At 48.3% G+C, this 26,640-nt stretch overlaps 1 long non-coding RNA gene across 3 annotated transcripts in view; it reads left to right on the forward strand.

Annotated features, from left to right (window-relative positions):
• The first annotated feature begins 559 nt into the window (after positions 1-559).
• The window catches only part of LOC128096350 (uncharacterized), a 71,911-nt gene continuing 45,830 nt past the window's right edge, over positions 560-26,640 (forward strand). For 2 of the 3 annotated variants that reach the window (XR_008213627.1, XR_008213629.1), the window contains exon 1: positions 560-674. This is a non-coding gene — a long non-coding RNA (uncharacterized LOC128096350). Of the gene's footprint in view, positions 675-14,439; positions 14,645-26,640 lie in introns of all 3 variants that reach the window. The other variant, XR_008213628.1, reaches the window with a different exon arrangement.

The raw sequence follows: 26,640 nt of genomic DNA on the forward strand, positions 1-26,640 counted from the left end.
AACAGGGCTCGGGGGCTGCCTGCGCCAAGGGATCCCGCGCCCTCCCTGCAGCTGGCGGTCGGATTCGGTGCTGGGGAGACGCCCGGCGCTCGCATCTCATCCAGTCCCAGCCGGGCTGTCTCCTAATTCGATTTTCCGTGTCCGGAGGAGGAGGTTGAGGGCGGTCTGGGCCTTGCTCACACGCCTCTTGGCATGTCTGTGTCTAGAGATCTCCAGTCCAGGCACCTCCTCGGCGGCATTCTGGGTTGCCTGACTCTCCTCGTCTAGGGGCAAGAGAGATTCCCCCACCCCCAAGACTCTTGCGGGACGGAGGAGGGCTCTGCCCGCGCCCCAGGCTTCAGCCGGCAGTCAGAAGGCTCCCCGCAGAGGCACAAGCCATGTTGATTTTACGGAGAAGGCTGCTATGCACATTTCACTGCTGATTTATTGGTTTTTAACTAGATCCTTATGCTGGGCTAAAAAAGCCATCTTGCACTTTGTAAGGCTCTGCTGACTGCTGCTGAAAATGACACAGGGGCTCCTCCTCCCCTCCCCCACCCCACCTTATCCTGCCGAAGAGGCGAAGAGGCGACGGTGGAGGTGTAAGCCTGGGATATGAGTCTAGGGCCCTCTTCTGAGCAAGGAACTTTCCGAGGCAGCCTCCCAGCCACTGACTACCTGCGGTGTGCACCTGGGTGAGTGTGTTGGTGAGTGGAAGACTGCATGGGTCTGAAGGGAGGGTCTGGGAAAGGCTGGAACATACTGCTCACGTTTTCTCTCTCAGACACCATAGAGCTCTCGCTGTACATTTTAATGAACTTGGGAGGGAGGGGGTCAGCAAATGAAGAGGGACACCCTGGTTCTTTTCTTGGCTGTGTGATTTGGGAAAGTCACAAAAGCTCTCTGATCTCCTCTAATTTGTCATCTCTTACCTGTGATGTGAGGATCAAACAGAATCTTGTTTTAAGCTCTTCTAGCCCCAGGCCCAGCACACAGATCACAGATGGGGTAGGGACTTAATGGTTAGAGTCCCTTTAGAGTCTTTCCACTCTGGCTGTTAACTCCTGACAATGGAAGACTCCTCAGCAGAGGTTGGCTAACTTCACACCACCTCCTGGGGCTGCATATAGTGTTTCATAATTCAAATGGAAGATTAAACAGTATAAACCACACATGTATAAATTATAAAGCACCTTCAATCCATCAGCTTACCACATCCTCAGGTAAGTTCTATGAGGGAAGAGACAGGCTAAGTCTCCCTGACTGTATGTAGGGGCTTTCTCAGACCTGTAACTTGGAGCTGGGATGGACAACTTATGTCTTGATGTCCTGGTTGCCTCTCCTATTACGTAGCAGCACTCCCCTTTTCCAGAACAGTTTCATGGGAAGATTGTTGGTGCACACATGGTGTAAATTCATGATGGGAGCCAGGGGAGCTTTTTAGGGGATGGAGACCCACATAGCCAGCCACCTTTAAGAAGGCCCCTTTGGCCAATCCTGGAAAAGCCACCAGAGAATAGGGTGGGCACAGTGAAGACAGGTCTGATTGAGACCCCCACAACTCAGGGAGCTGAAGGAGGATGCTTATGCATCTGTAGAATCCATCAGCGGCTTGATGGGTCGCTGTTAAACAAAGATGGGATAAGGTTACATGTGTTTTCCGTGGGAGTCGGCTCCAATTTCAGCCTGATGATTTAGTCAGGTGTAAGCATGAAGTTTCCAATTTAGAGGAATAAATCTCCAGTGATTTTATTATCCCCTGTTTTACCCTGACACCCAACTTCACCCCGGCCCCCTGTCAAAGCCCTCATGATGTGTTTATATAGGGCGCACTGTAATTGATTGGCGTGCAATAGAACATGACACAGAAAATGTGGCCTTCCCCACCAGGCTAACTCTGGAAGCTTCCATATTTCATCATCCTCCAGGCCCAATCAGTGGCTCCCACTCACTGTGGTCACAAATTCCTGGGATTCTGGGTTGTCTGTGAATAGGAGTATGGGGCCAAGAGGTTCAGCTGGAACCCCCCAGGTGGTCCCGGAGAGTGTTTTGGCCTGGGGCTGTGGGATGAAGAACACCAGAGAAAGGCTTCTGCCCTGGGCTATTGGACTGACTGGATTCAGGACTCAGAGATTCTGCCTGATGTGAGAGTAGCCAGATTCAATTTTCCATGGCTCTAAGATATGGTCATTCCAATGTCCTAAGCTTCTAAAAAGGTCAGTTTTGAGTAATATGTTGTTTCAAGTGTCTATGAGTCCATGGTATTAGAGTAATACATCTACAATAAGACCATGTGATATAATGGTATGCTGTAGTAATATCACTAACAAATATGAATGCAAACATAGAAGTGGATCTTCATATTAACAGCAATGTTAAAGCCAATATTAGTTTCGATATTGTCATTTATTAAGACTTTTAACATGCTCAGCATGCTACTAGGCGGGCTGTACATTCTTTTATTTAGCTTTCCCAACAATGTTATGAAGACATTGCTATGTTCTTTTGTACATGGTACCAATGAAGATCAAGAGGGTAATAACATTTAAATTGGGTTGTTTAAGATTCTGAAATCTTAGTGTTACTACATTATAGGCAGCAAGCCAAAGTGGGGAAAGCAGACAGATGTGGGGTGAGAAGCAGTCTCAACCCCTTGAGTTGTCAGGAGCATACTTCATAAATGCTCATAATCTAGTCCATGGTCATTGACCCTGTCCTCAGCCCCAGGAGGTATTAAGGTAAAGATCATCCAAGTCCTAGGGTGGAGAATGAGGGCCCAGACAACCCAAACTTTGATGGCAGAAAGTTTCCTCTGAGTCCTCTAGAACCCTACAGTTTCTTAGTCTAAAGGGGAAAAGATCACTGTAGCTTAGTCTTTCAATCAACATCTGGGTCCTTCCTGCTCCCTGCCTCCTGTCATGAGTGGGACACATCCAGTGATAGCAATCCTCTGCTTATAATGAGCTAAAGATTACTTTGTTGTAGCTTTGACTTAGGGTTCTCAGCTCTGTCCTGTAGGGCCACAGAACACATCTGCTTCCCGTGCTCCATGACTCTGGAGAGTTCAAGATACAGTAAATCGAATCTGTTTACCCACTAACCACTCATCCATCAACACTCTTTCCACCCTTCCTCCTTTTATCTACTTGCTCATCCATCTATCTGTCCATCCATCCATCCATCCATCCATCCATCCATCCATCCTCCCTTCACCCACTATCCATTTTCATCAAATAGTTCAGCTATCCATCAAATTTCCACTCATCCAAAAATGATACTGGTTAGGAACTCTGGGGTGAGGCATAAATATATGCTTTTAGTAAACTTGAAGAGATCAATAAGCAAGATTTATACTTACTGATCTTACTTATTTCAAAATACTTATCATCTCCGGACTTTCTTGGCAACTTGTCCCTTCACGCCCAGTGAGGAGTCCAGTTTCTGCATGCAATCAGGATGGAGAGGAGAGGGGTCAGTGTGGGTGAGCTCAGGGTAATTTCTTGTGCTCTTCACTTTACAGACTGGGGACTCAGATACAATCTTTGCTTGGACCAGCACTGAAGTTCTTCTGTCCCTAACCCCATTCAAGTCCACCCACCCATTCCTTTGTTCAGCACAAACATTGCCTTGTGTCAGATTCCTCAAATATGGTGGTGAGCAACACCTAGGTCCTTATGCTTGGAGAGCTGATCATCAAGCAGGGGAAACAAATGCTGAACAAACAAGCCAATGATTAGGATGCTTTTGGATTGTGAAGGGTTATTAGGAAAAATAGAAGTCCACAGAGCAGGAAGGCAGACATTGTTTTAGACAGGACAATCAGGAGTCTCTGGCAGTTTTCACTGGAGATGCAGAAGATGGACTAGGGTCAGAGGTGGCGGGAGACTTGGGCTCCTGGTTGTAGAGAGAGAAACAGTAAACCAGGAGGTAGGCACTGAGAGTGCCCTTGAAAAAACTGCCCCGGAAACCAACCCTTGGTGCTCTCCACAGGGCATTTCTGGGTTTACTATGCTTGTCTGGCTGGACACCACTCTCATTCCTGCTGAGGAACAGAGACAAGTGATTTGTCTGGATTCCAGAGTGGGCCAGGGGGAATCAGGACATATCGTGTCCAGTGTGCAATGTGGCTCCTGGTGCTCACCTGTCCTCCAGAGTCCCGTGTCTCTGCTGCTCTGTATGGCAAGCCTCTCCACTCCACCTGTTCCCTTCAGGAGTGAAGGCATTGGGGGGGGGGGTCTTCTTCCTTTAGGTACAGAGCATAGAGTTTGCATTATCTGAGCTGATCTGGAGGCTGGGCATCCAGATACTTGATCTCCACCCTGGCTCTGGCTTGCTGAGGGACACTGGGAAATCTCTATCCCTCTGAAGAGCTCAGCTTGCCTCACTGTAGAGGGCTAAGCTAGGCAGCCCCTATGAATCTTTCTAGGGAGAACACACTTGGTTTGAATGGGGATAAACTAGATGATGACTTCAGCATTGAGGGCTCAGTTCTGATATCATATGCAGCTACCCTATGAAACAATTTTCTTAATGTAGCAGTACATTTTACCTTCCTGAAAGCTGACATCCAGACACAGGGTTAAGGTGGGATCTAGCCTTGAGGAATTGATGGTGCTTTGCTGGTATCCAAAGATGATTCACTACGTATCATAACTCCTGGTGTGCAAAGCCCTATGAAGTTCCCACTCATACTGAATCTGGACTCACCTGCTGTGACTCCTTCAACCAACAGAATGTAGCAAGGGACCTGAGGTTCTGGCTGGAAGGTATTTTATTGATGTATAATGAATTACTACATACTTAAGGCTTAAAATAAAACCCATTTTTTTTGTGCATGTTGAGACATGGTGTGGGTGGGCTCCTGCTCAGGATCTCATGGGTTGAATCCTCTGGAGCCCCTGTTCCTTGTTCAAGTGCATGCTGGTTGCTGGCAGAACCCAGTACTTTGTGACCACAGGCCTGAAGTCCATGTGCCAGGATGTGCACATGTCAGCTCATTAAGTTCACACAAGAGCTCTAAGAAGTGGGAAGTAGCATAGCCCCATTTTACAGATGAGGAAATAGAACACAGAAGTGTTAGATCACTTGCTCAGTGTTACACAGCCAGGAAGGGACAGGTCCCATCGCTTCTCTGTATGCATGATCTAATTATGAGAGTCTAGAATTTCAGAATTCTAGAAGTATAAGATTCAACAACCTCCTAGCTATTGACAGCCCCAGATTCTATCTGCTTGAAGATTCTTGAATTCTCAGGTGCTAAGATTCTAGTATTCTCATATTCCAGCTTGAAAGGCAAATGCCTTCCATCTGTAGAGGTGAGGGTCAGGGACTTGAGGGAGAGTGACCCTCAGCTTGCCAGTCTCTCTGCTCCAAGAGTCCAAGAGGCTGCTGCTGCCCCTTGAGGAACTCAGTTCATGTCTCTGAAACCTGACACCTCTTTAGAACGGGGAGCCCTGGGTAGTTGAGAGCAGGAGGGAGACCTCACCAATAATGCCTGCAGCATCCTCGGAGAAGGGCCAGAATAAGCAGTAAGCCTGGGACACGGAGTTCCCTGAAAATGATAACATTCCCTGCACCCTGCAGACCCCACACAAACCTATGTTGCTTTCAGCACTGCTGAGGCCAGAGGAGGAAGAGGGAGATGGTGCGACCACCACCCCAGGCAGGCTTATTTCTGATGGAGCCTGGGCATAGTGTCCAGTGGTCCTGAGATAGATGTCTGCTCCAGGACCACAGGGAGGCCATCCAGAGCCCGGAAGCAGAGCTGGCTGGCCACGTTGTGCAGGCAAAGCTAAGGAGCCCTGCAGGTCAGGGTTGACATGTGGAAGCATTTAGGAGCCTGGGAGCTTAGGTCCTGCAGAATGAAATGTCCTGGAGGGCTGGGGGCACAGAAGTTCCTGGACTCTGGCAGCCTCATTATACAGATGGTGAGACTGAGGGAAAAGTGTTCTCTCCATGATATAGTTAGTGCAAAGCTCAGTAAGTTCTCTGGTACCCATGGGGTTCTGCTACACGGGCCAGCGTCTTTCACCAAGCTTGGGACCTTTGCTGATGTCCTGCACTCCAGTGCCCACCACTCCCTTTCTTCTGTTGAAGTCTTACTCCTTCAAGGCCCAGCTCCAGTGCTCTTCCTCCAGGAAGCCTTCTGCAATCTCTGGTGTCCTCTTCTCCTCTGAGTCTTATGAGCGTTCCATCTACAGCTCCTCGTTTGCCATCACTGTCCTTCAGACTAACGCTGGCATCTTTGGCTCAGATTCTCTAGGCAAATTTCCCACACTTCCCTAGTGAATACCCACAATAGCCCCTTGGACAGACAACAAGCCCTGAGAATTAGAGTTACCTGCTTGAAGTCACACAGAAAGTTCCAGGGATGGGATTCATGCTGTAGTTTAACTGGATCCCTCACCTGCACTGAAACCCCTGGGTTCCCACTCCCTTCGAGGTCACTCCTCTTCAAGGACATGGCTTGTGTCCATGCTGCCTTCATGACATCATCTGAACACTTGACCCTTCACTGTCAGGGGAAGGCTCCTGCTTTCTGTGTATAGCTGTTCCCAGCACTGGCCCCAGACTGCTTGGTGGAGGGTAGGTTAATGATAGACTCTGAGGCTGTACAGAGTCCAAGTGGGGAGTGTCCAGGCATGGCCTGGTCTCTGCTCTGGAGACTGCCTCCTGGGTGGCTAGCTGAGCTAGCCTTTGAGAGACCGATGAGAGAAGTAGGAGGCTGCTCTACCGGGCCATGAAGAGAGGCCGGCTAGAGGGGAGCTGTATAATGCTGAAATCAGAGCCACAAGCCACAGTTGTGATGGGGATGGGGGTCCATGGGGCTTAAGGAGTGTCAGAGTGATGGAAAGTTCCAGGGCTCCTCAGGTGGGATTGTCACTGGACATGCTTCATGGCCTCTCTCAGGGCTCTTGCCTCTGTTTTTGGTGACAGAGATCGCTGCCTCCCCGGAGGGTGACTCTGTGGCATTTCCTGGAAGAATTTCTGGGGTAGAAGCATTTGGAGACAGAGTGGGGTCATGGGGTGAACATCACTCTCCCTTATCACTCCTGCATCTGTCCATCCTATCCATCCATCCATCCATCCATCCATCCATCCATCCATCCATCCATCCACAGAGCCCGTGGCTTGTGCTGGAGAAAGGCAAAAGATGGAGGCGCAGGGTTAGAAGCAGCCACAGCAGGAATCATTAAGAATCTCTTGATCCCATGGTAGAAACTGGCCTATAAACAGAAAATGGCAATAGAGGGGCAGTGATACCCAGAGGAGAGTGCATGAGAACGGAGTGGGGACCAGGCCTCAGCTCTCCAAGTGCAGTCACATTGGCAGTGAGATCTGTAATTGTCGGCCCATCTCAGCCTGAATGGCCCAGAATTTGAGGGACTGTTTCTCATCCTCGTAGTTGTTCTTGCAGGAAGTTCATTGGCACCTGGAAAATAAGCAAAGCCAATAAGACTCCTTCTACAGGCTCAGCACCCTCCAACTTGCAAGTCTCTCCCTGCTTAGTACATTCCCCACTTCAGTTTCCTTACAAGCCTTGGGAGGTAAAAGAGCATTTCACAATCACCCTTCAGAAGAGAAGAGTGAAACCCAGCGGGGAAAGGGGTTCCCCCAAGCCTGTGAGAAAGCCTAGGAGAGTTAGGATCAGGATGTCTATTTCCTGGCCTCTTAGGCCATGTGATTGGGACCAGGTACTCTGTGTTTGTGTGTGTACGTACACGTTCATGTGAACATGTGCATGTGTGTATCCAGGTGCATGTGTGCATGTGTGCACATGGGTGTGGAGGTGAGAGGCTGACACTGTTTTCTCCAATTGTTCTCCACCTTCTTTTTGGAGACAGGGTCTCTCACTGAACCTGGAGCCTGGCAGGCCAATGAGCTCCCAGGGGCTGCCTGTCTCTGTGCTCCTACCACTAGGGTTACAGGCCTGCACCATCATGCCCAGCTTTTAGGTGGGTGCTGGAGATTTGAACTCAGGTCCTCACATTTGAATGGCAGGCATTTTACTGACTGAGCCATCCCCCCCACCCCCCAGGCCACCAGGAATCTATCTGTAATGATTCCTGAGGCCTCAGCAGAGGCTGAGGAAAAGACCTTGCTGGCAAAGTCTTGAGGAGGGGAGAGCCAGTGAGATTTTTATATCTCTCCCTACAGTACATAAGTGACAAATGGAATTGGGGCCCATGGGAGGCTTATAGGGCTGTCTTTGCACAGAACCCTATAGGTCACCAAGGTGGGAGCTAAATGGAAATCCCAAAGTGAAGACAGGAGAAATGGCCTATCCTCTAGGGGGCCCCATGGAGCCCGAGTGAAGGATCCAAGAAGCAAGCACACTAGGTTTGAAAGTCTACTTTACTGCCTCTCATCAAGCAAGTTACCTACATCTGCGTTTCTCCGTTTTCCCCAGGCCAATATGTACACAGCCATCCTGATAGTCCAGAGCGTCAGATGAGGTAATTCCTGAAACGTGCCTGGCAAGGGTCCTACACACTCAGGGGACATTAGATGTCGCCATGACTTGCTTTCTCCTTGCCAGAAGGGAGTAAGAACATTTACAGCTAGATTCTCCCTTCCTTGGGAATCTCGACAGCACAGGGGTCACCTGGAGGGAGGAGGGTGGCCACACCCATCTCCACAAACCAGCACTGAGGAGGAAGTGGCCAGTCGGACGGACTGCTGTGCCTGCGAAGCTGAGCGAGCGGCTGCCTCGAAGTCCCATGCCAGCCTGTCCCCAGTGATAAATCACACACACATTTTTAATGATTATTTAAAGCCTTTGGCTGCGTGCCTGAACTGGAAGGGCCGTTTCAGTCTTGGTCAGGCTAGGGCAGATGGAAGGGAAGCTTGTGCATCACTTCATGATGGTGGCTTCTTTTATTCCATTATTTTCTTAATAGACTCACTGACAAAATATTGCTCTTGGCCCCAGCCTGGCCTACAGCTTGTGTTTGGAAGTAGCAGGCTTCCCTGGGCTAGGGAAGAACAAGATTCTCTCCCAGGCAGAGGCAGGCATAAGGGCTCAGCAGTCCCTGTTGCCCCAGGGTATTACAGGGAGCGAGTCTCCATTTGGTGGTCTTCAGGCCCGGGCCCCAGTGTGCTCTCTACCCAGGAGGCTGTGGATCCTTTCAGGGGATTCTGTCACTCGTTAAGGAAAGTTGACAAAAAATGAACTCAAGTGCTCAGTACTGTTCCTATCACACCCTGCCAGAACCTGGGAAGCTTTGGAGGACCTTCTAAGGCAGGGTTTGTCAAAGTGGGCCTCATAGAACTCTAGTGTTCCTCAGAAGTAGAGCTGGCTCATAACCAGGGTTGAGGATACAGGGAGGGGAGATCCAGCCTCCAACCCTATTCCCAACCCAAGCAGCCATGATTTTATTTTGCTTTAATTTTGGCTTTCTCTGTAATGTTTTGTTTTGAAGACAGATCCTGCCAGTTAGGGGAAAAAAAAAGTTTGATTACTGCTGGCTAACTTTCTCATTGTACAAAAGGGGAAACTGAGGCCCAGAGGGTGGACAGACTTGCCCTAGGTCATGCAGACACTGGCAGAGTAAAGCTGTCTCTCTTGACTCCCCAGGTGTGTGGGGGGCTGGAGTCAGTGTGTGAATCGGAGACCAGGAGACCCTGGTCTGGAGCCAGGCTTACTGAGTTGCCCCAGGTATGTGTGTGACTCCAAAAGAACACACTGTCCCAGAGCCTCAGTCTCTGGGTGACACTGTAACAAATGCCATTGGCTGGGTGGCTCACACACAGAAATGTGTTTTCTCACAAAGATCAAAGTGCCAGCTGCCTGCGTGGCTGGGCTCTGGGGAGGACTCTCTTCCAGGGTTGCAGATAGTTTTTTTTTTTTTTTTTCTATGTCCTCATCTTGGGAAGAGAGACAGGAAGGGGGTGAGGGAGAAAGTGAGAAGGGGGCAAAGAGGAAGAAGGAAGGGAAGGGAAGAAAGGAAGGGGTGGGGAGAAGACATCACATCTCTTCTTCTATGAATTCCATCTTGGGGACCCTACCTCATCATCTAAACTAATCCTGGTACCTCCCAAAGGCTCCTTCCAAATATCCTTACACTGAGGGTTAGAGTTTCAATATGCACATCTTGGGGAACAGAACAATTTCTTCCATTATATAGGAGATTGAGTTTTCATGGCTCAATGGGAATGGTCTCCATGGGGTCCGGTCCCCTGCCTGATCTCCAGCTAGCTTCTTGAGTCCAAGGTTTAGGAACTTGGGACCTGTTGGAGAAGAGTCTCCTGGAAACAGTGGCAGGCAGGGACTGGAGGATGCTCAGGTTGCTTAACGTAGGTGGATTTTAGAAGACAGTTTTAGAAGGACTCTGTTGAGTTGCCTCAGCAGGTAAAAGCCCTCGCTACACAAGCCTGATGACCTCTACACATGTGCTGCAGTAGGCACACACACACACACACACACACACACACACACACACACATGAACACGCACATACATACACGCATGTGTGCACACACCACAAACACACATGTGTGCACACATATACATAGGAGTGCACCACACATATACTAAAAAGCAAAATGCTATAAAGCATTTAACATTAAGTTACCATCTTGGGCAGGGCAAGGGATGTAGTTGAGTGGTAGAGTGCTTGCTTACCATGCCGGAGGTGCTGAATCTGATCACAGCACTCCAGCACAGAAAAAGAAACACATCTAAATAGATCATCATAGTTTTTAAGCTTCAGCGGTACTGAGTACAGTTGCAGGGCTGTGTACCACCATGACCTCTCTTTCCTAAAACTGTGCCTTCTTCCTTGGCCAAAGCTCTCATCTATGAACTGCTAGTTCTCCATCCACCCTCCAGCCTGCTCACCCAGGGTAACTGCTGATCAACTTTCTGTCCTTAAAGTGGCCTGTTCTAGGTATGGAGAGAAATAGTTTATTATTACTATTATTATTAAAGATTTATTTATTATGTATACAGTGTTCTGCCTGCATGTATGCTTGCACGCCAGAAGAGGGCACTAGATTTCATTATAGATGATTATGAGCCACCATGTGGTTGCTGGGAATTGAACTCAGGACCTCTGGAAGAAAAGCCAGTGCTTTTAGTCTCTGAGCCATCTCTCCAGCCCATTATTATTATTATGTACTAAATCTTTTTCTGTCCTGCCAGCTAGCTCCCAAATAATGACATGGAGACTTCTTATTAATCATGAAAGCTCAGCCTATAGCTTAGGCTTGTTCCTAACTAGATCTTATAACTTAAATTAACCCACTTATATTAATCTATTTCCTATCACATGGCATTACCTCTCTTCCATCCTGTACCTCCTGTTTCCTCTCATGTCTCTTGGTGTCTCCCACATGCCTAGATTCCTCCTCCTCTTCCTTTCTCTCCCTGGAAATCCCACTTAATACCTCCTACCTAGCTATTGGCCATTCAACTTTTTATTACACCAATCACAGCAATACATTTTCACACAGTGTACAAATATCCTACAACATTATTATTTTATTTTAAAAACTTTTATGTGTATAATGTTTTGCCCTGTGTGGTGGTTTGAATAGGTATGGCCCCCAAAGACTCATGTTTTTGAATGTTTGGCCCATAGAGAGTGGCACTATTAGGAGGTGTGGCCTTTTTGGAGTAGGCGTGGCCTTGTTGAAGGAAATGTGTCATTGTGTGTGGGGGTAGGCTTTGAGGTCTCCTAAGCTCAAGCTAGTTCTCTGTCTGCTACCTGCTTATCTAGATGTAGAACTCACAGCTCCTTCTCCAGCACCATGTCTACCTGCACATTGCCATGCTTCCCACCATGATGACAATGGATTAAACCTCTGAAACTGTAAGCCAGCCTCAATTAAATGTTTTTCTTTATAAGTGTTGCCATGGTCATAGTGTCTCTTCATAGCAATAGAAATCCCAACTAAGATAGCCTGCATGTAAGGCTGTGCACAACATATATGCCTGGTGCCTGAGAAGGCCAGAAGAGGGAGGGCATCAGATACCCTAGAACTGGAGTTTAGATGGTTGTGAGCTGTATTATGGGTGTTTGGAATCAAATCCCAGTTCTCTGAAAGAGAGAAGGCAGCTAGTACTCTTAACTGCTGAGCCATTTAACCAGCCTGGAGAAAGTTTAAAGGTGTTGTTTACAAAGGTGTGGACAGGGTTTAGAAAACCAGCAAGGAATGGAACTGGCCCTTGTGGTTGGTAGGACAGGAACCTTGGTAAGACATCAGGGAGGAGTTACTGAAGCCTGGGCTGACTTCACAATAGCCTTTCCTGTTGGGGGTATGTGGGACCTTACCAACAAGGCTATGGAAGGCCTTGGAGCTGTTTAAGCTCTGGTAAACTAAACCACAGGGTAAGTGCCCGAAATGAAAGGCTCTTGTGGGGGTTTGTATGTTGACCAACAATGGGAAGGTGTAATGAAATTCCAGTTCCTGTCCTTTGCTTTCTGACAACGTCCCACACTCAATAACTTGCTTGCAAGTTCATTTAGCTTTGTGAAAGATGAACTACATGCTGGGAGAGTTCCCTTGCTCCACAGTATTGCTTTTTTTTTTTTTTTTTTTTTTTTTTTTCACTGAAATGGCCTATTCTTTCCTGATTTCACATTTACTATCTGCTGACTTTGGTTTGTTCCAGGTTCCAGCTTCCCAACGAAATAGTAGCCTAAATGCTGAAGCATGGACAAGTGCGTGGCATGGAATCGGGGAGTAGGAGAGACCTCTGGGGCACTGTAGATGTCCAGTAGACTGCCTTGGTGGGCTAGGGTGTCTAGGCAGGAAGCAGGCAGAGCTAAGGGACAGGATCTCTGTGCCCATCCAGCTTTGGTCTACTTCTATTTATTAGTTATCATACACTGATGATTTTCTATGAATATTGCACATATTTTTAAAACAAATTTACTGTAAAAAAACCTGTAAAACAGTAGTTCCTGTTCAGAAGGAATTACTTCTGTTTTTCAGAGGAGGAATTGTAGGTATAAAGAGGTCAAATGACTTATTAAAGGTCACACAGCAGTCTGTTACTGAGCTAAGATTTGAACTGAGGTGGGTCTCTTTCAAAACTCTTTCTAACCAATAAATGCCTGGTCACTGGAAACCTGTAAGCAGAGACTGAATGGCCACTTGTCATGGACAGAGTATGGCTCAGCAGCTCAGGAGAAAGTTTCTTTGTGCTCAGAGATGCCAAGATCCATTCTGGGGAGTTGGATTCAGATATTCATACTGATAGGGCCTCTTGGGAAGTCAGTAGCCTCACCTCTCATCCATGGGGGCAGGGTGTAATCCAGGTCCTCCAGTGGATGGATGCCCTAACTATGGAGAGCACAGAAACTCAGATTCACTATGTCTCTTCCTGTACATGCACAAACTCAATGCCTTTGCCATTTTAGGTAAGCATTGGCCACACACCGTGGTCATACCTTTTGCTGCTTGAGATGCGACAGTTAAATTCACATATTTCTTTTTTCCTTCTTCACAATTTCATAGATATAAGATTCATTCTTACTGCAGATCTGGGCAAACTTAGTTTAAGATTTTTTTCCTCCTTGCTAAGAATATTCAGCTTTTTATTTGATGGAAGCACTTTATAGCTCATGTTTGGCATATCCTAATCACCAACATCACTACCCTTGTTCACTGTGGCCACTGTTAAGTAAAGTAAGGACTCTGTAAACACAGCACTGTGATACTGTAACAGTTAATCTGGTAACCAATATGGCGACTGGGTCATAGGTGAATAGCTCATATAGTGTGGATATGAGGGACTGAGAACCCATTCACAGCCCTACAGAGCTGGGCAATATGGAGTTTCATCACACTACACAGCAACACACAATTTAAAACTTACAAATTGTTTATTTGCAGAAGTTTTCCATTTGACACTTTTGAGATTCTGGCTGACCTTATGTAACTGTGAAATTAATCTGTAGACAAGGGAGCTACTGTAGATGCTTTGGTGTGGCATAGTTATGTGAAGAGGCAGGAGTCCTGGTTTGTAAGGAGTAGGGAGAAGGCATGCTCGCATGCTCGCGCGCGTGCGTGCGCACACACACACACACACACACACACACACACACACACACACACACACAATGGCCACTAGTAGATGTAATCAGGCAGTGAGCTCACTTCTTCCCTTCCTGTTGTTTCTGGTTCTTTCTTGTTACCCTGGGCCCGTTTCTGAGTCCCAGATAGACAATATTTAGAAATACATTTTCTGTGCAGAAATGTCACCAGACTTGTAGTGTGTTCTGTCTTTACTTCATAGAAATAAGCCTAGGGTGGGAAGTCAGAGTGTGTGGGTATGTAGTGTGACTTTGGGCATACCTCCCCATCTGTTTTATGAGGGGCCAGGGAGGCTCACTGTGGAGGACCCTTTGGGTTAGGGCATTCTGAAGCAGGCTTATATGTGTGTTGAGCCATGGCTGCACTTGGGGCAGGTATGACATGTATTATTCTGTTTTTTTTTCCTGCTCTTTCCAGCCCAGGCTCCTTTACACCCAGTCTCAGAGAAAGAGGTGGTTCCAGAGAAGGGGGAGAGCTGGGTAGAAGAGAGGTAGGACCTCTCTCTAGGAAGCAGCTGGCAGAAAGGGACCTGGCTCATCTTCATTTTTCGTGAGACTCAAGCCACCTGCTGTCTCTGTAGCGACACTCTGCTCGGGCTCTGGTCCACATTGCGGATGACCAGGTTAGTGAGTGGGAGAAGAGGAGATGATGCTGGAGCGTATGCTATCTGCATCAGTTATCTAAGGCCTTAACTGACTACTCCAAACATAGTGGCGATGCTACCATTTATAAGCTTTGGGTTGGTGACTAGAACTGGACTCAGCCAGCTGGTTCTTCTGACATTCTCAGTCAAGCTAATACATTGTGGCCATGTATACAATCTAAACCAGGCTTAAGATTATTCTTTGTGACCTCTGTTTACAGCATTCACACATCCATATGTGGTCTTACTCCGTATCGTGTTTGGTCTCTGTGATCAGAGTAAACAGTTGGAGTGATGGTATATCACTTCTGAGGTTGGGTTAGGAAAGACTGTTCCTTGTGTGTTGAGTACTTCCCACCCTTATCACTTACTTGGGAGGAAGCTAGCTTCCATGAAGTGGGCAGTCCTATGGGTAGACCATGTTGGGGCATCAAAGACCTTGGCACCAACCCCTCCGGTGGGGCATCTAGGCCTGACAATGAAGAGCAACTGGAAGCAACTATACTAGCTCCAATTTGGCAACTTACCTGTAGCCTTGTGGTATCTTGGCCCTGAAGCATGTAGCTAAATTGCTCCCAGGGAAGCCGTGAGGAAGACAGTTTTTTAAATCTGTTTTAGAGGTAATTGATTATGCAGCAATAGCATGGTGCTTATACATTTGTAATCCAGTGGCAGTGACAGCCAGGTGATGGCTGGGGAGACAAGGGTGTCTGGGCCATGTTTCTCTCACTACTCACCAGGCTAGCCGGAGATTCTCCCCATAGTGGCAGCTAACTCGCCCCCAAAGGCATCAAGAACAGGTAAACCTTACTTTTCATCCTTTACCTGCATCACATTTGCTGGTGGTCCATAAGCCAAGGAAAGCACACAGCCAACTAGCCTCAAAGGGTGAGGACACAGTTGTCTCTTGACGGGAAGGGAAGAATCTGTGGCCACTTTGGCAAATGCAAAACACAGGCTCTTGTACAAGCTCCCATCACATCCCACGTTTTCCTTCCGCTGCTTCCCCACTCTTGAAGGGCTTCCCTTTTGTTAGACTCTGACTACAAACACTCAGTAAGTCACTGTTACGTGCAGGTGCTTTAGCAATCAGGGCCTTGATCAGTGCTAACAGTAGCTTCTTTGAGAAGTTCCATTTCATGAATGGACAGACGCGGTGACAGCCTGCTATTGTAAAGCCAGTCACCAGCAGAGGCAGGACTCTAACCCGGCCCCCAGGCACACTAAGTGTGTAACTGGCTCACTTTCCCCAACCAGAGGGTCAGAACTTTCTCCTCAACTTTAAGACGCACACAAGCAAAGTGCATGGAGGCTGGTCTCTGACCGTGTTCTCTGGAGGAACGCCAATCGGAGACTGCTGGTTTGAGGTGCAAGGGACCTGACCTGGAGAGCATGAAATTCCAGGTGGTGACAAAAGCCAAGATGACTTTTAAGTTCCATTTCCTCCTTCTAGTCCTGATCTGAAAAAAGAGAGATTCTGATCATGAGGAGAAAAAAAAATAACAACAACAACAACAAAAAATCCTTCCATCTTCATCACTAAAGAGCAGGGCAAGGAGGCAAGAAAAGAGGGAAGCTAAAGAGGAGGGGGCGAGAAAGGAGAGACGGAAGACAGAAATAGCAGAAATCAATAAAAGTCATAGAAAATCAAGATGCGGCAGCCAGTGAGAGGCTTAGTAGGTAAAAGTGCTTGCCATGCAAGCTGGACAGTCCGAACCCCATCCCCAGAACTCACCTAGAAACCAGATGTGGTGGTGTGCACCTGTGATCTTCCTTGGCAAGAGGAGAAGTGGAGACAGGAGACTCTCCTGGAAGCGCTCCAGTCAGCTAGCCTGGAGTCCAGAGCAAAGTAGAAAGGAGACAGAGTGTCTTGAAAACAAGGTGGAAGGAGAGAACCGACTAATGAAAGCTTGTCCTCTGAGAGGAGAGAGAGATGGCTCAGTGGTTAAGAGCACTGACTGATGTTTCAGCGGAACCAGGTTCAATTCCCTGGCTGCCTGATCACACCAGGGTAAAATTTTTAAAAAAAGGAAGAAAGCTTGTCTTCTGACCTCCACACATGCTAAGGCAAATGTATACAACACACACACACACACACACACACACACACACACACACACACACACACACACACAGACAATAAAAAGAAAAAAGAAAATGATAAATGGTGGAGTCAGAAGACACATTGTTATGGAGATGATTGTGTCGTGAGAGGGGAACTTAATGCTAAAAGCAGGGTCAGAACATGGATGCTGATCGGAGGGCGAACTCCTCTTCTAATAAGTGGCTCAAAGTCAACCAAAAATTGGAGTTTCTTGATATTATGAGGCTACTTGCCAGGTGCCCTATTGATGTAATTACACCTTGGAGTGGGGAGAGACTTGGCACATCAGAGGTGCACACTTAAGGGAATACTCTGATAGCACCCAGCTGTCCCCATGTGAAGGGCACAAGCAATGCTTCAGTGCACGCTGGACCATCACTGGTTCTCTCCTGGCGCCCTTCAGTTCATCAGCAACTGCAGAACACCACGGCAGTGTGGCTGTGTGTTTGTGTATGTGAACTCAAGCCTTCTCTCTGCTCCTCTCCCTTCTTTTCCCTTCTGCTCCCCTCCCTCCTTCTTTCTGTCCTTCCCTCCCTCTCTTTCTCCCTTTCTTCCTTCTTTCTTTCTCTTTACCTACTTCCTCCCTTTCTGAACAAGGCCTCATATAGTTCAGGCTAGTCCTGAACTTACCATACAGCCAAGGTTAGCACAGAACTCTTTATTTTTTATTTTTGAGATTATAATTTAATTACAACACTTCTCCCTTCCCTTCCCTCCCTCCAAACCTTCCCATAGACCCCTCCCCTCTTTCAAATTCATGACCTCTTTTGATCACTAATTGTTATTGCATACACATATATGTATATACATATGTGTTCCTCAATATAACCTGTTCAGTTCATACAATGTTATTCATATGAATGTTTTTAGGGCTCCTGAGTGCTGAGACAACAGGCGTCAGATACCAGGCCTATCTGAACTTTATTCCATTAAAATCAACAGGATAGGGATGGGGAAGGAGAACAGTTAGTGGCAGAGCACTTCCCCTACAGATAGGAGGACCTGGATTCAGTCCCCAGGACTCTTACCCCCCTCACTCCAGTCAACACTATAACCTCAAGACCTACTGCAGAATATTAGTGTTTTGTGAGCATTTCTGATTTGGATAAACACACAGGTTTCTCCCTCCACGTCTTCATATTTCTGGAAGTTGAATAGCTTTTCAAAAAAAAAGTTAGCTGGAAGCTTAGACAGGCATGTGTTTATTGCCTAACTTATAGGACTTGATGGATCAATTTGTCAGGCCCACTCCAGAGCATTCTCTGATCTATTTGAAGAGACTGGGTGGTTTTTCCTGCCGGTAACTGCACTGACAGGTGGGTGACAGGCTGTCTGCTGCACAAACAGAAACCCGATTTTTACATCAAATTAACCATTTCTGAGGACACAGAAAGCAGTAATTAGGGGTCCAAATTTAACAGTCAATGCTGTGGTTCCTATTGTAGGTCCCATAACTGAAGTCACACTGCACACACATCACACAGTGCTTACATCTCGTCTTGGAGACCGACTTGTGAATGTGAGACACATTCTGATTCATAACCTGAAGTGAAGAACAGATCTATGGAATGCTATGGTCAAGAGAAATGGACATAGGGGCTGTAGAGATGGTTCAGCAGTTAAGAAAGAGTGCTTGCTGCTCTTTCAGAGGACCAGAGTTTGGTTCCCAGTACCCATATCCAGTGGTTCACAAGGGCCTGTAACTCCAGCTAGAGTGAATGGATATTCTCTTATGGCCTCTGTGGGCACTGCACACACTTAGCACACACACATAAATAAAAGTAAATGTTAAGAAAATGGAAATAGCCTGAGGGTAATTTACCAATGAGAGGTAAAACCAAATGTTTGGTAAAGATTCTGTTATGTCTAATGTATTAAAACAACTGTCAATTGAGTCATGAGATTCTTTCAGTTGTTGAGTCTACCCCTGCAACAATCCATTGCTGCCACTAGGTAGTGGTACTAAGTTACATAACCTCCATGTTTGAACTTGGTCTTTTTGTGAACAGATATTAGAGACTTCTTTCTTTCTTTCTTTCTTTCTTTCTTTCTTTCTTTCTTTCTTTCTTTCTTTCTTTCTTTCTTTTCTTTTCTTTTTTTTGGTTTTACGAGACAGGTTTTCTCTGTGTAGTTTTGCGCCTTTCCTGGAACTCACTTTGTAGACCAGGCTGGCCTTGAACTCACAGAGATCCGCCTGCCTCTGCCTCCTGAGTGCTGGGATTAAAGGCGTGCGCCACCACCGCCTGGCAATAATAGAGATTTTTACAGATATCTAGCTAATGACTCCCCCTTCTAATTCCATTAATTAAGAAGATACACTAAGCAATATAGTTATATTACAGCTCAACACCTCCTTTGAGCCATGGTTCTGACTAGATAGGCGTTCTTACCTGAGGCAAGGTGGATAGCTTTGGAGCCATGTAGGACTGTGGCTTTTGTGTTTGAGATCACTTCTAGCCTTATCAAGAGCCCTCTGGCCTTGCACCTGTAGGTGCATCCATGCTCTGGAATGAGACTAATCTTTCAGTTCAGCTGTGTGCAGTACAAGGCACGGAATGCCATTTATAACTGGACTAACCCCATCCATTGGTACATTTACCAACCCACACTCACACAACAGCAGTAATCACTATTTATTGAGTCCGCACTCATTACCCATCTCAGTAGCAGTTCTCGGCATTCTCACAGCAACCCCACGCGGTCTGTATCATTAGTATGCCCATTTTCTAGAGGAGGAAACCCTAAGAGTGTAGGAAGAGCAAACGAGTTCACACATAAAACTCACTTAGCCCTGTGCCTGGGACCTAGTGAGAACTCATGATAGTGATTATTTGCAGAAGAGGAAATAGCCACTCAAGGGCTGGCTGGAGAGACAAGGTTATCTGAAAGGCACGAAGGAGCCGCACACAGAGGGCTATAGAAGTACAGAATCGGGCAGCCACTTCCTCTTGGGAAGTTAGGCAGGAAGACTTCACAGAGGAGAGTGCAAAGTGGCCAAACTCATGGCTGCTTTCCCCAGCTCAGGGCTTTTCCTCCTTCACTAAGTAGAAATGTCCCCCCAACCCCCACCTGGCAGGTCCCACAGGACACACTGCCACCTGGCTTGATGTTATAGTCACCGTCACCCCTTGCAGCTTGGCGAAGGTGAGTCTGAGATTCCATACTGCATGTGAATGGAGGTAAAATCGCTTGCTACCATGGCCCCAGGCTGCACATGGCTACAGTACAGGGGAACAAGTTTTGGCTATGAGGATGGAGAGGAGCCACAGAATAGTGGGAAGCTGGGGCCCTGTCATATTTTCTTGTGGACCACATGCCGCGGCTAAACCATTCCATGAGAAAGGCCGCACTTCTTTCCTGTTTGAACCACTGTGCTGTGGGCTCTTCTCTCTGAATCCACCTTAGTTGGGAGCCTAAATAACACTTCGGGTAAAGAGAGAGAAGGCACATAGGGCTGGCGGAACAGTGAGTCCAAAGACACGAAGAGCAAAAGGCAGGAGAGTTTAAGAATGTCCTCAGATGGTCTTTTTGAGAACCAGGCAGGATGCCGGTGTACAGAAAGACCTTACGGTACCCACCACATACTAATTTCACAATAGCTAAGAGCCATATGTATTCTTCCTGTGTGATACAGATGGCTTCACAGATCCTTATCCTAGAATGGGAGTGAGGCCACCAGTGTCATGAAAATGGGAGTCTAGCCCTTTCTGTTCTAGGATAGTATGAAGGGTCTGGAGAAATCCTATAGGGGAGCAAGATTAAAAGAAAAATAACTACGGAGAGATGAATGAGCACCTTGGCTCCAATGCTTGAAGTAGTTTATCTTAACACAACCTTTTCGGCTCTCTTGTCACTCAGCTCTGGCTGATACTTGTTGGCTCAGCACTAGTCCTTTCTCAACGAGCCCTGGGGATGTTGTGCTCCGAAGTTTTCAGGGTGCGCTTAGAGCGCTCTCCCCTAAGAGAGCTCCTTTAGCCTACAGGATCCTACAAACTCGAGTGCTGCTGAAACCTCCCTGACCTGGGTGGCCTGATGGATGGATGCCCACTCTAGCGCCTCACTGATTTAGGTGTTGTTACTCCTGCCAGAGAGGGAGCTCTTCCAGGGCAGGAGTGATTTGTTTTTCTGGTGCTCGGCCTGGCAGGAGGGACCTCAGTTCACAAGGCTTTCTCTCTGTGACCTCAGGAAGTGTCTCTCCCTCTCTGAGCCTATTTCTGGCTGTAGCCTCTATGATCTTCCAGGAAGCCCTCCGGCTCTCACCATGCAAAGAGCCTTGGGGCGTGCCATGAACAAAGACCCATGCAGTCCTTCTCTCTTCTCTTCCTTCTCTTCTATTTCTGTCCTCTTCATCTCTTCCCCTTCTCCCTCCTTCGCCTCCCCATTCCCTTAGTCCTCTGCCCTCTCCCTGGCTCACCCTCCTCCCTGTGCTCCTCCCTCCTCTCGGCTGCACTCCTCCCTACTACTCTTTCCCTCCTCCCTGCATCCCTTCCTCCTCCACGTGTGCGCCTCCTTCCTCTCCTCATACCGCTCCTTTCGTCTCCCCCGAGCTCCTCCCTGCTCCCTCCTCCCGCTTGCGCTCCTCGCCAGGCCGGGGCGCGGGCCGGGCGCACGCTGGGTGGTCCGGCGGCCGGGGGCGGGCGGTAGCCTGCAGGCGTAATTGGCATGCACGCCGTTGTAGCCGAGACCGCTTAATAAAGCATTACATATCTCACCGCTTCCATATTTCATTACCTCACGCGGAGCCTGTGAGAGGGCCCTAATGGGAGTCAGCTGTGTTTTTACTTTCTGTTGTCGGCCGGGGACGGGCTTCTCAGTGGATTCTTTGAAATGAAATAATGCGATGCACGCCGCGATAAGGGCCGGCCATAATGAGGCCCAGGCCGCTGGGCGGCTGCGATTGCTCCAGGTGTCGCGTATTTGGGCTCTGAGGACCAGGAGGAGGAGGGGGCGGCGCCGTAGGAGGACGAGGAGGGGAAGGAGCTGGGCTGAGAGCCGCAGAGGGGCAGCCGAAGAGGGAGGAAGCGGAGGCGAGACAGCGGCTGCTGGCCAGCCCAGGGACCTGGGTTCAAGCCCTGCCTGGCCCAGGGTGGTGGGTGCGCCAGACAACACCACTCACAGCGCTGCCACACTGATGATGGGAGTGCATGGATGTGGGAAAGGGCATCGTTTATGGAGAGAGAGGAGCTGGCATCTTCCGGAGCTGAGATTTGAGCTGAGATTTCTACTCTCTGCAATGATCTCTTTCTAGACGTTAAGTTCTCTGGGGATGGGACTGTGTGGAGAAGCGGTGGTGGGAGCCCCTGTTCTAAGTTCCATAGCTGAAGTCCCTTGATTAAAGGTGGCTGTTTGTGCTACAGATTTGAAAATCCTCAAGTGTGTGTGTGTGTGTGTGTGTGTGTGTGTGTGTGTGTGTGTGTGTGTTTTGTTTTGTACCAGAGCAATCACCATCACTCTTTTGTCCTCTAGAAAACCAATGCTCTTTGGAAGGGCTTTTGTTTTCTGGGTGCCTCTTAAATAGGCTCACTTCCCACCCTCTCTGGGTGCAGATATGCGTGTATCACACTCTGGTCCGGTGTGCATCTCACACTAAAGGAACCTCTCTAAAGTGCTGACCCAATGCCATTGCTCTTTTACCTGTGTCTTTCTGGGGCTCCCCCAAGCATCCAACTCCCCCAAACAGCCTCATGATGTCTCTCTGCCTTGCATGCCAGCACTTCCTCAGCTGTTTCCCTCACAGCCTCCTCACTAACTATGACAGGCTAGGGAATTAAGCTTTCCCCGTGGTCAGTCAGAGATTGCACTCAGGGATGGCTCATGCTGTTCTCTTGGTGCTGAATGCCCTTCCCACATGGCCACTCCCACATGTGGAGTCCTGCTGGCTCTCCAATCAGTGCCATGACTATGCTTCCTGGAAGACTTCTTACCTTAGGCTCCATTGCTTCAAAGCTAGATGTACTCTCTTCCTTCTCTGAGCCTCAGTTTCCCCATATGAGAAAGTTGGGGGCTGACCTCTAGGATATACACAGTCATGAAGGGGCCTGGGGAGCAGTAGTTTCTTCTTAAAGGAGAAACAGGCAGTTTGAGTTTGTGAGCTCACCATCTTACACCATGCTCTGTTTCAGGTCAGGTGCCCTGTGTGCACATGTGCATGTCTGTGTGTTCATGTACCTGTAACACAATGGCACCGGTGTTGGTGGAGCATGCTAACCTTTTCACAGCTCTCTAACCCCTTGGAGACCTTTGAGACAGGCTAGGCAGAGAGACACAGATTGAGAGATTTGGGACACAGTCTCTTCTTAGTCACCCAGCTGTAAGGAAGGGAACAGTGGGCGAGGAGAGCAAGGAGAGGTTCTGCCCTAGCCCAGGGAGCCAAGCTGGACCCTCACAGTGCAGGACTCTCTTCTTTCACTGCGGCCTATCTGTCTAATGACTCTTCATTGTCTAGTAACTGCATTCAGGCCTGCTTTGGAGGCCCTCCCATTGGAGAGCTCTCCCCAGGGCCGGCCCCTGCAGCCTTCTTCCTCACCTTCCACAGCAGCCTAGATCTCCCATCTTCCCAGAGGCAGGCAGCCCGAGGGCCCTCTCGATTCTCCACACCCTGGGAATGCATTTGTGTGCACACAACTTATCTGCAATCCAGCTCTAAGCTTCAGAGCTTCAAGGTCTTGAGACCCAAGGTCAGGGGCTGAGCCCCATGTAGGCCAGTGTGGACCTAGCACAGAAAAAATGCAGAGGCCATTTGACCATGTCGAATGAATGGGTTTTGAGACTTACTGAAGTCATATTTAATTCCTTGCTTAGAGAGAAAGATGTCCCATGAACAGCAGCTCATCATGCTTCAATAGGTTCTTTTTTGGACCAGGATTTTTCTTGCAACCTGTTTTGTCCTTACAATGTGTGGATGAGGTTGATATGGCAACCCCTTTTTACCAGTGAGAAAACTGAGGCTAAGTGATGTCCAGGAACTGGCTTTAGACTGCAGAACTATCAGAGGCAGAGCCAGGGCTAAAACCCAGTTCTGTGCCTCCAAGTCCAGTCTTTTCTGCATGCATCCCACGGGCTCTTTGCCAGTGAGCACTGGTGCTCTCAGTGTCTGTCAAGCAGGGCTGCTCTATTGATTAACATGCAAATGATTTTTTGAGAGAGGGCTTAAGTGTAGTTTGGTCTCAGCCAGCCACAACTGAGATTTGCAATCCAAGCTCTTGTCCTCACCAACCGCTTTGCTATCAGGTTTTCATCTCTAGAGTGATTGACGGGGTATTTTTTTCCCCTCTCTGACCCAGAACACCAGGCCTCCAATACTACTGAAATGTTTGCACAATCTTGAAGCATTTATTTAAAAGTTGCTTTTCCCCAAAGGGCCTGGCCTCAGCCAGATCCTGAGCCAGATCCAAGAAAACAAACAAATCCTGTCTTTACAAGTTCTTCAGCTGGGCTGTGTGGGGTGGGTGGGGGCAGGGGTCCCCTGGGTCCTACCTTTCCCCTGGCTGGTTGACAGGCCTGCCCCCAGGGCGAAGAGCCTGCCTGCCTGTTTACAGCCCTCTCCAAATCACAGGCCAAACCGGAAAGGGGGAAGGGTCTTGGGGAGGGGGCCAAAATCAGAACTCACAAATAACACAGATGGATGTTCCTCAACACAATAGGCGGTGAAGATGCTGTGCGGATGTCACTAAGCTGTGTTTCTTGAGTGTTCTGCAGTGAGTAAGACCATGCATTCCATTTTGCTCGTCTCACCACCAAGTGCTGAGGCTCCTGCACCCCTCACAGCATCCTAGTTGATAGAGGATCCCATGGAGCTGTTTGTAGCCCTTAGTGCTCTTCCTGCCTGGGTCTGCACCACACTTTGTGAACCTGGGAGAGTCACTTATTCTCACTGGCCTTGACCACTCTGATTCAACCATGGGCTGAGCTCCAGCCCTGACACCATCTGCTCTGAGTGATGTTTGCCCCTGGCTTTTGTCTTGGGCAAACAGGTGGGAAGGGAAGGGAGCCACTATTTACAGAAGCATCTCGTGGGCCTGCCAGTGTGTTTAAAGCTCTGTGGTTAGCTAATGCTTTACCCTGCTCCTTGGCCCCCCAAAAGATACTCACTGCTAAACCTTTCTGCAAGTAAGAGGCCTAGTGCCAGTCCTGGATCTCATAGTCCATCTTGGCTCCTCCTCTCTTTCTCCTGGTCCCCACAGAACAGCACTGACTCCAGACTGGTTGGGCCTGCTCTGGAACACATCTAGTGTGTGCACTGTGGTATGGCCTGTTTCATTAACAGTGACAAGACCGAGGTGAGAGAGTATTCTGCAGAAGGAGATTCTGAGACCTGGGAATGGTAGTATCTCACCTTGTCTTTCCCATCTGCTTAGATAGGGGCCAGCTAGCCTCAGATGAGTATGCCAACACCTGCGGCTGGGGTAGGCTCAAGCCAGTCCTCTGAAGGGCTGCTGAAGAAGCAGGGATGAAACCTTATTTATTTATTTATTTTCCGAGGCAGAGTTTCTCTGTGTAACAGTCCTAGCTGTCCTGGAACTTGCTTTGTAGACCAGGCTGGCCTCGAACTCACAAAGATCCGCCTGCGTTTGCCTCCTGAGTGCTGGGATCAAAAGCGTGTACCACCACACCTGGCAAAACCTTTTTTTATTTTAGTGTTTTAAAGATTTATTTTGTAGCCGGGCGGTGGTGACACAGGCCTTTAATCCCAGCACTCGGGAGGCAGAGCCAGGCGGATCTCTGTGAGTTTGAGGCCAGCCTGGGCTACCAAGTGAGTTCCAGGAGAGGCGCAAAGCTACACAGAGAAACCCTGTCTCGAAAAACCAAAAAAAAAAAAAAAAAAGATTTATTTTGTTTTTTAATTATGTGTATGTCTCTGTACGCATGAGTACAGGTGACTGCAGGGGCCAGAAGAAGGTGTGGAATACCCCGGAGCTGGAGTTGCAGATGGTCTTGAGCTGCCAGATGGGGGTGCTGGGAACTAAATTCAGGTCATTGCAAAAGCAGTACTGCTTTTAACTATCAATCCCCCTCTCTCAGCCCCTTGGTGAGGGGTTCCAAGCATTTTGATTGCTTGTTGCAAAGCCCCTAACATGTGACATCACATAGGGTCCCTGGTGCGCCGTCAGTGGCTTCTACCATGGCACCTCTGCTCCTACAGAAGATGCCGAGATCTTTAATAGCCTCTGTGCCCACCTCTTTGTCCTGGACCGAGGCCACTTGGACCCTAGGCTAGGAGGTCACCATCTCTCCTTCTGGTAGTGCTCTCTACAAGAGAATGTTTTCTGTGTCATCTTGGGAAGTGACTTCGGTTCTTAAATCCCAGGGTCTTCATCTACAAAATGACCTGAGGCAGAATGGCTTCATAAGCACTCTGTGACCATGAGGTGAAGCCTGACGTACACTGGGGTCACTGTCACTGTTGTTGCGTCTGCTGGCCATGCTGTAGCAGAGTGACTGTTCAACTGAGGACTGACTTCTCCCCTTCCTGCCAGCTAGACCCCTCTATGGGTCTCAAACAGCTGTTGTGGGCACAGGCTGGGCTCTAAGGCAAAACAAAGGAACACTTGGCTAGCCTTTCTCTAAACTGAGCTCCCAAGCCCTTACGTGTGTGTGATGGGTCAGTCTGGCAGAGTGGGGGAGCAGGCCAGGCCCCACATCTCCCCATCCAGGAGCTCTGGCAGGGCTGAGGTCATGGATTACTTTGCTTTGTGTCCTCAGAGCTCAGCACAGAGCAGGCACTCATTAATCATGTTTAAGTTAACAAATAAACGTAACCCTGGGAAAAGAATCTCTGTTCCCAGCCTCGGCTTCCTTGTCTACAAAATGAGGAAAATAACATTTGACCCATATTCATTTTGTGAGCCAAAACTAGCAGTTCAGGGCTTAT

The sequence above is a fragment of the Peromyscus californicus genome, unplaced genomic scaffold, assembly GCF_007827085.1.
Source record: "Peromyscus californicus insignis strain IS unplaced genomic scaffold, ASM782708v3 Scaffold_5__1_contigs__length_169319896, whole genome shotgun sequence".
In the NCBI taxonomy this organism is placed as follows: domain Eukaryota; kingdom Metazoa; phylum Chordata; class Mammalia; order Rodentia; family Cricetidae; genus Peromyscus; species Peromyscus californicus.